Here is an 11,192-nt window from a genome sequence, read left to right on the forward strand (position 1 = left end):
GGGGTACTAGATACTGCACCAAATCTCTTGGGGTATTTGGGCAGTTTGTAAATCTAGTTTTTATTCAAGGATGCAGAAAAAAATGACCTATTCACTAATACTTCTGAGTAAGTTTCTGTTATAAATATAAATAGATTATGCTGAAGTTATGACCAAGGGGTAAATATGATACTAATTTATGAAATTCAATTTATTTATAGGGGAATATGTTTTCTAAATAAAAGCAAGCATTTTATATATCTGTGGTTGATTTGTATCTTATGCTCTATATACACGGTGGTGAGCTATCAGCTGGTTTAGGGAACCAAACAGTTTCGTTATGTTTTTACTTCTGCTCTAATTTTTCCAACTAATTGATCCACTATTTTCTAGATCGATTAAAATAGACAGTATCATTCATATTTGGTCTTAACTGGAAGCAAGCTTCAGTTGTGAAGCTGATGCATCTCATTTACTAGCTTGGGCATGCCAATAAAAATATGTCTCTGAATCTCATCTCATTGTCTGCAAACTATTTTATCATCCCCAGATTTCATCCAAGTGATATACTTGTAAAATATCATAGATACTTCTTGTTCACAGAGAGATCCAGCAAGCCAGAAGGCATCAGCAACAGCACTAACCAACTCTGGATCTCAATAGTGAGCTATCATGCAGGGAGCTGGTTTTATAGCTGACTGCACAAGTTAAAGGTACTTCTTTGCCTTCTGTTGATCTACTAGTGAGTTGTGCTCAAATTACCAATTTCAAAAGAGACTTCTGGAGACCCAACCGCCTGGTCAGGTGGGCACTCCTGAGGCTGCAGAGCGGAAGAGACCACCAACTCTGCTCACACCTGCCCACATCCCTGGCCCAAGAGGAAACTGTATAAGGCCTCTGGGCTCCCGTGGGGGAGGGCCCAGGAGCGGCAGGACCCCTGTCCCTGAGACACCGCCGGAACCTGAAAGAAACAGACCGGATAAACAGTTCTCTGCACCCAAATCCCTTGGGAGGGAGAGCTAAACCTTCAGAGAGGCAGACAAGCCTGGGAAACCAGAAGTGACTGCTCCCTGCACACACATCTCGGACGCCAGAGGAAAAAGCCAAAGACCATCTGGAACCCTGGTGCACTGAAGCTCCCGGAAGGGGCGGCACAGGTCTTCCTGGTTGCTGCCGCTGCAGAGAGCCCGTGGGCAGCACCCCACGAGCGAACCTGAGCCTCGGGACCACAGGTAAGACCAAATTTTCTGCTGCAAGAAAGCTGCCTGGTGAACTCAAGACACAGGCCCACAGGAACAGCTGAAGACCTGTAGAGAGGAAAAACTACACGCCAGAAAGCAGAACACTCTGTCCCCATAACTGACTGAAAGAGAGGAAAACAGGTCTACAGCACTCCTGTCACACAGGCTTATAGGACAGTCTAGCCACTGTCAGAAATAGCAGAACAAAGTAACACTAGAGATAATCTGATGGCGAGAGGCAAGCGCAGGAACCCAAGCAACAGAAACAAGGACTACATGGCACCATCGGAGCCCAATTCTCCCATCAAAACAAACATAGAATATCCAAACACACCAGAAAAGCAAGATCTATTTTCAAAATCATATTTGATCATGATGCTGGAGGACTTCAAGAAAGACATGAAGAACTCCCTTAGAGAACAAGTAGAAGCCTACAGAGAGGAATCGCAAAAATCCCTGAAAGAATTCCAGGAAAACACAATCAAACAGTTGAAGGAATTAAAAAAGGAAATAGAAGCAATCAAGAAAGAACACATGGAAACAACCCTGGATATAGAAAACCAAAAGAAGAGACAAGGAGCTGTAGATACAAGCCTAACCAACAGAATTCAAGAGATGGAAGAGAGAATCTCAGGAGCAGAAGATTCCATAGAAATCATTGACTCAACTGTCAAAGATAATGTAAAGCGGAAAAAGCTACTGGTCCAAAACATACAGGAAATCCAGGACTCAATGAGAAGATCAAACCTAAGGATAATAGGTATAGAAGAGAGTGAAGACTCCCAGCTCAAAGGACCAGTAAATATCTTCAACAAAATCATAGAAGAAAACTTCCCTAACCTAAAAAAAGAGATACCCATAGACATACAAGAAGCCTACAGAACTCCAAATAGATTGGACCAGAAAAGAAACACCTCCCGTCACATAATTGTAAAACCACCAAACGCACAAAATAAAGAAAGAATATTAAAAGCAGTAAGGGAAAAAGGTCAAGTAACATATAAAGGGAGACCTATCAGAATCACACCAGACTTCTCGCCAGAAACTATGAAGGCCAGAAGATCCTGGACTGATGTCATACAGACCCTAAGAGAACACAAATGCCAGCCCAGGTTACTGTATCCAGCAAAACTCTCAATTAACATTGATGGAGAAACCAAGATATTCCATGATAAAACCAAATTTACACAGTATCTTTCTACAAATCCAGCACTACAAAGGATAATAAATGGTAAAGCCCAACATAAGGAGGCAAGCTATACCCTAGAAGAAACAAGAAACTAATCGTCTTGGCAACAAAACAAAGAGAATGAAAGCACACAAACATAACCTCACATCCAAATATGAATATAAAGGGAAGCAATAATCACTATTCCTTAATATCTCTCAATATCAATGGCCTCAACTCCCCAATAAAAAGACATAGATTAACAAACTGGATACGCAATGAGGACCCTGCATTCTGCTGCCTACAGGAAACACACCTCAGAGACAAAGACAGACACTACCTCAGAGTGAAAGGCTGGAAAACAATTTTCCAAGCAAATGGTCAAAAGAAGCAAGCTGGAGTAGCCATTCTAATATCAAATAAAATCAATTTCCAACTAAAAGTCATCAAAAAAGATAAGGAAGGACACTTCATATTCATCAAAGGAAAAATCCACCAAGATGAACTCTCAATCCTAAATATCTATGCCCCAAATACAAGGGCACCTACATACGTAAAAGAAACCTTACTAAAGCTCAAAACACACATTGCACCTCACACAATAATAGTGGGAGACTTCAACACCCCACTCTCATCAATGGACAGATCATGGAAACAGAAATTAAACAGTGATGTCGACAGACTAAGAGAAGTCATGAGCCAAATGGACTTAACGGATATTTATAGAACATTCTATCCTAAAGCAAAAGGATATACCTTCTTCTCAGCTCCTCATGGTACTTTCTCCAAAATTGACCATATAATTGGTCAAAAAACGGGCCTCAACAGGTACAGAAAGATAGAGATAATCCCATGCATGCTATCGGACCACCACAGCCTAAAACTGGTCTTCAATAACAATAAGGGAAGAATGCCCACATATACGTGGAAATTGAACAATGCTCTACTCAATGATAACCTGGTCAAGGAAGAAATAAAGAAAGAAATTAAAAACTTTTTAGAATTTAATGAAAATGAAGATACAACATACCCAAACTTATGGGACACAATGAAAGCTGTGCTAAGAGGAAAACTCATAGCGCTGAGTGCCTGCAGAAAGAAACAGGAAAGAGCATATGTCAGCAGCTTGACAGCACACCTAAAAGCTCTAGAACAAAAAGAAGCAAATACACCCAGGAGGAGTAGAAGGCAGGAAATAATCAAACTCAGAGCTGAAATCAACCAAGTAGAAACAAAAAGGACCATAGAAAGAATCAACAGAACCAAAAGTTGGTTCTTTGAGAAAATCAACAAGATAGATAAACCCTTAGCCAGACTAACGAGAGGACACAGAGAGTGCGTCCAAATTAACAAAATCAGAAATGAAAAGGGAGACATAACTACAGATTCAGAGGAAATTCAAAAAATCATCAGATCTTACTATAAAAACCTATATTCAACAAAATTTGAAAATCTTCAGGAAATGGACAATTTCCTAGACAGATACCAGGTATCGAAGTTAAATCAGGAACAGATAAACCAGTGAAACAACCCCATAACTCCTAAGGAAATAGAAGCAGTCATTAAAGGTCTTCCAACCAAAAAGAGCCCAGGTCCAGACGGGTTTAGTGCAGAATTTATCAAACCTTCATAGAAGACCTCATACCAATATAATCCAAACTATTCCACAAAATTGAAATAGATGGAGCACTACCGAATTCCTTCTACGAAGCCACAATTACTCTTATACCTAAACCACACAAAGACACAACAAAGAAAGAGAACTTCAGACCAATTTCCCTTATGAATATCGACGCAAAAATACTCAATAAAATTCTGGCAAACCGAATTCAAGAGCACATCAAAACAATCATCCACCATGATCAAGTAGGCTTCATCCCAGGCATGCAGGGATGGTTTAATATACGGAAAACCATCAACGTGATCCACCATATAAACAAACTGAAAGAACAAAACCACATGATCATTTCATTAGATGCTGAGAAAGCATTTGACAAAATTCAACATCCCTTCATGATAAAAGTCCTGGAAAGAATAGGAATTCAAGGCCCATACCTAAACATAGTAAAAGCCATATACAGCAAACCAGTTGCTAACATTAAACTAAATGGAGAGAAACTTGAAGCAATCCCACTAAAATCAGGGACTAGACAAGGCTGCCCACTCTCTCCCTACTTATTGAATATAGTTCTTGAAGTTCTAGCCACAGCAATCAGACAACAAAAGGAGATCAAGGGGATACAGATCGGAAAAGAAGAAGTCAAAATATCACTATTTGCAGATGACATGATAGTATATTTAAGTGATCCCAAAAGTTCCACCAGAGAACTACTAAAGCTGATAAACAACTTCAGCAAAGTGGCTGGGTATAAAATTAACTCAAATAAATCAGTTGCCTTCCTCTATACAAAAGAGAAACAAGCCGAGAAAGAAATTAGGGAAACGACACCCTTCATAATAGACCCAAATAATATAAAGTACCTTGGTGTGACTTTAACCAAGCAAGTAAAAGATCTGTACAATAAGAACTTCAAGACACTGAGGAAAGAAATTGAAGAAGACCTCAGAAGATGGAAAGATCTCCCATGCTCATGGATTGGCAGGATTAATATAGTAAAAATGGCCATTTTACCAAAAGCAATCTACAGATTCAATGCAATCCCCATCAAAATACCAATCCAATTCTTCAAAGAGTTAGACAGAACAATTTGCAAATTCATCTGGAATAACAAAAAACCCAGGATAGCTAAAGCTATCCTCAACAATAAAAGGACTTCAGGGGGAATCACTATCCCTGAACTCAAGCAGTATTACAGAGCAATAGTGATAAAAACTGCATGGTATTGGTACAGAGACAGACAGATAGACCAATGGAATAGAATTGAAGACCCAGAAATGAACCCACACACCTATGGTCACTTGATTTTTGACAAAGGACCCAAAACCATCCAATGGAAAAAAGATAGCATTTTCAGCAAATGGTGCTGGTTCAACTGGAGGGCAACATGTAGAAGAATGCAGATCGATCCATCCTTATCACCCTGTACAAAGCTTAAGTCCAAGTGGATCAAGGACCTCCACATCAAACCAGACACACTCAAACTAATAGAAGAAAAACTAGGGAAGCATCTGGAACACATGGGCACTGGAAAAAATTTCCTGAACAAAACACCAATGGCTTATGCTCTAAGATCAAGAATCGACAAATGGGATCTCATAAAACTGCAAAGCTTCTGTAAGGCAAAGGACACTGTGGTTAGGACAAAACGGCAACCAACAGATTGGGAAAAGATCTTTACCAATCCTACAACAGATAGAGGCCTTATATCCAAAATATACAAAGAACTCAAGAAGTTAGACCGCAGGGAAACAAATAACCCTATTAAAAAATGGGGTTCAGAGCTAAACAAAGAATTCACAGCTGAGGAATGCCGAATGGCTGAGAAACACCTAAAGAAATGTTCAACATCTTTAGTCATAAGGGAAATGCAAATCAAAACAACCCTGAGATTTCACCTCACACCAGTGAGAATGGCTAAGATCAAAGACTCAGGTGACAGCAGATGCTGGCGAGGATGTGGAGAAAGAGGAACACTCCTCCATTGTTGGTGGGATTGCAGACTGGTAAAACCATTCTGGAAATCAGTCTGGAGGTTCCTCAGAAAATTGGACATTGAACTGCCTGAGGATCCAGCTATACCTCTCTTGGGCATATACCCAAAAGATGCCTCAACAAATAAAAGAGACACGTGCTCCACTATGTTCATCGCAGCCTTATTTATAATAGCCAGAAAATGGAAAGAACCCAGATGCCCTTCAACAGAGGAATGGATACAGAAAATGTGGTACATCTACACAATGGAATATTACTCAGCTATCAAAAACAACGAGTTTATGAAATTCGTAGGCAAATGGTTGTAACTGGAAAATATCATCCTGAGTGAGCTAACCCAATCACAGAAAGACATACATGGTATGCACTCATTGATAAGTGGCTATTAGCCCAAATGCTTGAATTACCCTAGATCCCTAGAACAAACGAAACTCAAGACGGATGATCAAAATGTGAATGCTTCACTCCTTCTTTAAATGAGGAAAAAGAATACCCTTGGCTGGGAAGGGAGAGGCAAAGATTAAAACAGAGACTGAAGGAACACCCATTCAGAGCCTGCCCCACAGGTGGCCCATACATATACAGCCACCCAATTGGACAAGATGGATGAAGCAAAGAAGTGCAGACCGACAGGAGCCGGATGTAGATCGCTCCTGAGAGACACAGCCAGAATACAGCAAATACAGAGGCGAATGCCAGCAGCAAACCACTGAACTGAGAATAGGTCCCCCGTTGAAGGAATCAGAGAAAGAACTGGAAGAGCTTGAAGGGGCTCGAGACCCCAAAAGTACAACAATGTCAAGCAACCAGAGCTTCCAGGGACTAAGCCACTACCTAAAGACTATATATGGACTGACCCTGGACTCTGACCCCATAGGTAGCAATGAATATCCTAGTAAGAGCACCAGTGGAAGGGGAAGCCCTGGGTCCTGCTAAGACTGAACCCCCAGTGAACTAGACTATGGGGGGAGGGCGGCAATGGGGGGAGGGTTGGGAGGGGAACACCCATAAGGAAGGGGAGGGGGGAGGGGGATTTTGCCCGGAAACCGGGAAAGGGAATAACACTTGAAATGTATATAAGAAATACTCATGTTAATAAAAAAAAAATCTTAAAAGAAAAAAAAAAGAGACTTCTATTCTTCTTTGGGAATGATCAGCTTTTTGAATATATATTGTTTAATTTAATCACACATATTTTCATGTAAAAATAGTTTAGATACCTTCAAATAGTGTTTTCAATGTCTTTTCATAGCCATTTCCACAAGGACATGGGTCTGGACAATCAAGTAGAAAGAATTTCCAAATTGTACGTATCACAGTCAAAACACCAGCCACCCTTCGACTATCAGATTTTGTTTAGAGCCTTACAGTCTTCTTCATGTTTCTTTCTGTACTAACTGCGACTTGATTCAAAGTTGATGAATCTTGGCCTTAATATTGGCTAATTCTTTCATCACTTTCAATCTGTTTAAATTCATTTAAGACTCAGCTTTTCTCTAAAATGCAACTATTCCTCTTTACACGTGTACAATCTTTAATATTTTTCCTAACATAAAAAGTCATGTATTTCTTTGGAAGAATAAAAGTAAAATTGTTTTGTTAGAATAGTCAATAAACCAAGAAGGCATATTATACAGACTGAGAAGGTTGTATTGATTTCTTTAGGAACATCTGTAGTAAGTATAACTATATAGATTTATATATTTATTATAAACGTACATATAATGTATATACACATAATAACAATTAATGAAAAATGAGGCCATAGATTTGGAAGATAGTAAGAAGGAACATATCGGAGTGTTCAGAGGTAGGAAAGGGAAGGTAAAATTAATTAATGATGTTATGATCATAAATAATAAGATAAATATTTACAAAAGACAAAAGAGGGGCTACATTTTTTTTATGTTTACCTTACCAGGACAGTCACCTATTGAACTTGCAGCATGATTACATTATAACTTTTCGGTATGCTGAAAAATGTCCTTTAAATTCTTCATGGTTTTGTATTAAAGGATTTTTTGAGAGAAAATTGTCTGGAGCAGCCCTAGAAGAAATTTGGATTCTGTGATCATTTAGGTCCTAGTGACTCTGTGCTATTCCATTGCTGCCCCTGAACTACTAGATTTCACCTCATAAAGGCACCATATTGCATGTTCCATTAAAATATATTGACCTAATTTACACAATTATGGGTTGATCAAACTTTTCCATATAACACCTTTACTGTAACAAATATAAAAGGTCTCCATAAAGTGGAACTTTTAGAAGATAGAGTGATACTGAATAGGGGCTACCCGCTGTGTATTAATCACAGAAAGATTCATTCAAAAATCGTGTTATTGATAATTATTTAGCCTGTATTGTCAACTATGATATTTTCTTATAGACATCATTTAAGTCTAACACAATCACTAATATATTGAAGCTAAAGTTCTTAGCAACTAAATGAAGCATTACATAAGATAGGCACTTAAAACATACATTATATGCTTAGAAAATAGAAATAGTATCATGTTGCTCTTGCAAGGCCAGATTTTGTGTTGAATAGAAAAATGAGTCCAATTTTAGAAATCATCTATCAAAATTGAAATAGCCTAATCCTTTATGCTTCATTTTACCACATGTACTTTTATCAATGATAACATAGATCAGAAAGACAGTAGTCTGATGGATATCCATTTACTTTCAGAAAGTTTTGGAAAGTCTTGGGTAATTTTTCAAAAGAGCCAGGCCTTGTATACATCTAAAATCCCATTTACTTAGGAAGAAGAAGCAGGAAGATCAGAAGTTCAGTTCATAAAACTTAGTGAGACCCTATCTACACATAGAAATTTAAAGGAGAGCTTAGGATGTGGCTTACAGGTTGAGTGCTTATCTAACAGGTACAGTGCCCTAGATCAAACACACACTACACTTATCTTCCATTTTAAATGCTCTCTCTCTCTCTCTCTCTCTCTCTCTCTCTCTCTCTCTCTCTGTGTGTGTTTGTGTATATATATGAATGTGTGAAAATCTGCATGTATGTATATGTATATATAAAAACTATACTTATATAATGAAATCTGTAGATGAACTCTCGGTTAGCTAAAGGGACAGCCAGATTGTCTGCCAAGAGTGATATTCATAAGAATGTGTCCATGAGAAGTGTTTATTGATAAATAGGCTCTTCAATAGTAGAAATAAAAGACTATTTTCTGGCCATACATTTGGAAAGAAGAATATTAAAGATCAGAAAGTGAGCCTGCTGTCTCTTGCATGGCAGCTTCACCACAGTGGGAAAATAAATCAGGAGGCTCTCTTGATGTCAGGAATTGAGTTTGTTTATATTTATAGTCAGAGAAAACTTCTTACTTGACTAGTCTTCTGGGCCTAAGAGAATGCTAAGTTCTAACAGTTTTGAAGGAAAATTAATCTCTGTGGTTCATGAGCCTTTGGAAGGCACAGATTGTACTACTTGCCAGCACTTGAAGGGATGCCAGACATTTAAGAGGCACCCAACCACTGCTGAGTGAAAACGAAGTTATCTGTATAAACAATACAGAACAGGATTCCTTCCCTCTTCCTTCCTTCATTCCACCCCTCATTCCTTTTTTACCTCCCTCCCTTCCTTCCTACCTACATACCTCCCTTCTTTTTTCTTCCTTTCCTTCATTTATTCCTCCCTCCCTTTCTTCCTTCGTCTCTTCCTCTCTCCTTCCTTTATTCCTATCTTTCTTTCATCATTTTTCTCCTTTTGTTTTTGGATGTTTCTTTGGATTTTGTTTTTGAAATAGTGTTTTCCTGTATAGAGAAGGCTAGTATTAAAATTGTGATCATGTAAACAATTGTTCTAGAAAGTAGTAGAACTTGTAGATATTATTTATGCAGGATACATAAAACAAATAGTGAAAAAGTATTTTGACCAATCTAACATTTATCTAAGAAATGTACGAAACATGGGTTCAAGTGCCGTAACTATGTTGTAGAAAAATCTAGACTCTAGGGAGTTGACAGTATCCTAAATATAAAATGAATATAGTTTTCTCATATGATCTACATAGTTCTGGACTATACTTTGAACTAGTTGACAGAAAATATGAAGAAAAATAATTAATTGATTGAACAACAGTTTTTGTGATAGGGTCTTATTGTGTAGACTAGGTTGATCATTAATTCAATAATACTCCTGCCTCAACCAATCAATATTTAATACTTTATCAGAATTTTCACTAATGAGTGACCTGATGCTACCTGTGAGGGAATTAATATTGCAGAAGTCATCATAAGAATGTTGGATTAAAAACTTGACATGGTTATTGTAAAGACTCCTTCTTTGTCAAGTGACAAACAGAGTCATTACAATAAAAAACAGTTCTCTGATGTGATATCTTATTGACACAGAAATATCTTTGCATATTTCACAACTATACTAAGGCTATGTTAAAAGTATATGGCTTCTCAGTTTTATAACAGCTTGACCAAGCTGAATCTTGTTTATCTTGTTTTTCCAGGGTGGAAGAAATGGACATGAATTTTAGGTTGAGCTGTCAACACAGATTTCTTCTGTTTATATTCTTCTTGATGAAACTCAATAGAAATATTTCTATTTCCTGGATATTTTTGCAATTAGTCACTGGATAAAAAGGTTTTCACAGACTAATGTATCATCACTACAGAAGAAAAGAGAAGCAAATTTGTGGAGAAATCTGGGAAATGGTCTGCTGCAGTGAAAGCCCATGCAGCATTTTATTCGAATAATATTGAAATATTATCAATGCACTCATGTATTTGTTTCTTAAATAAATATTTGTAGATTATTCACTGTGTGGTAGTTATTGTGTTGTTAATGAGATATATGGTAAATAAAATATGATTTGAACTTCGAAGAAAGCACAAAATTTAAGCAACTTTTAAAAATAGTTGTAACTCAACAATATGAAACCAAATAATTTGATTCAAATATGGGCTAATGATCTAAGTGATACTATTTCCAAAGAAGATATGAAATGGTCTGTAAGCAAATGAGATGTTTAAAGTTATAGAAAAATTTGAAAAATCTAAAATTGAGGTTATTTCTCCTTCCTAAAAGATGACTTCTACCTACAATATCTGCTTATTGTCAGTGCATGTAAATGGTATACCTTCAATAAACAATTATATGGAGCTCTTAAGATAAGTAAACAAAAGAAATATCATACATTTGAAGAAT

At 37.6% G+C, this 11,192-nt stretch overlaps 1 long non-coding RNA gene across 2 annotated transcripts in view; it reads left to right on the forward strand.

Annotated features, from left to right (window-relative positions):
• LOC102554523 (uncharacterized) overlaps positions 1–10,787 on the forward strand; it is a 74,300-nt gene extending 63,513 nt beyond the window's left edge. Inside the window, exons 4-6 of one of the 2 annotated variants that reach the window (XR_010059496.1) lie at positions 583–692; positions 7,254–7,307; positions 10,495–10,787. This is a non-coding gene — a long non-coding RNA (uncharacterized LOC102554523). The remainder of the gene's footprint in view (positions 1–582; positions 693–7,253; positions 7,308–10,494) is intronic. The other variant, XR_010059498.1, reaches the window with a different exon arrangement.
• The last annotated feature ends 405 nt before the right edge of the window (positions 10,788–11,192 follow it).

The sequence above is a fragment of the Rattus norvegicus genome, chromosome 17 (assembly GCF_036323735.1).
Source record: "Rattus norvegicus strain BN/NHsdMcwi chromosome 17, GRCr8, whole genome shotgun sequence".
NCBI lineage: Eukaryota > Metazoa > Chordata > Mammalia > Rodentia > Muridae > Rattus > Rattus norvegicus.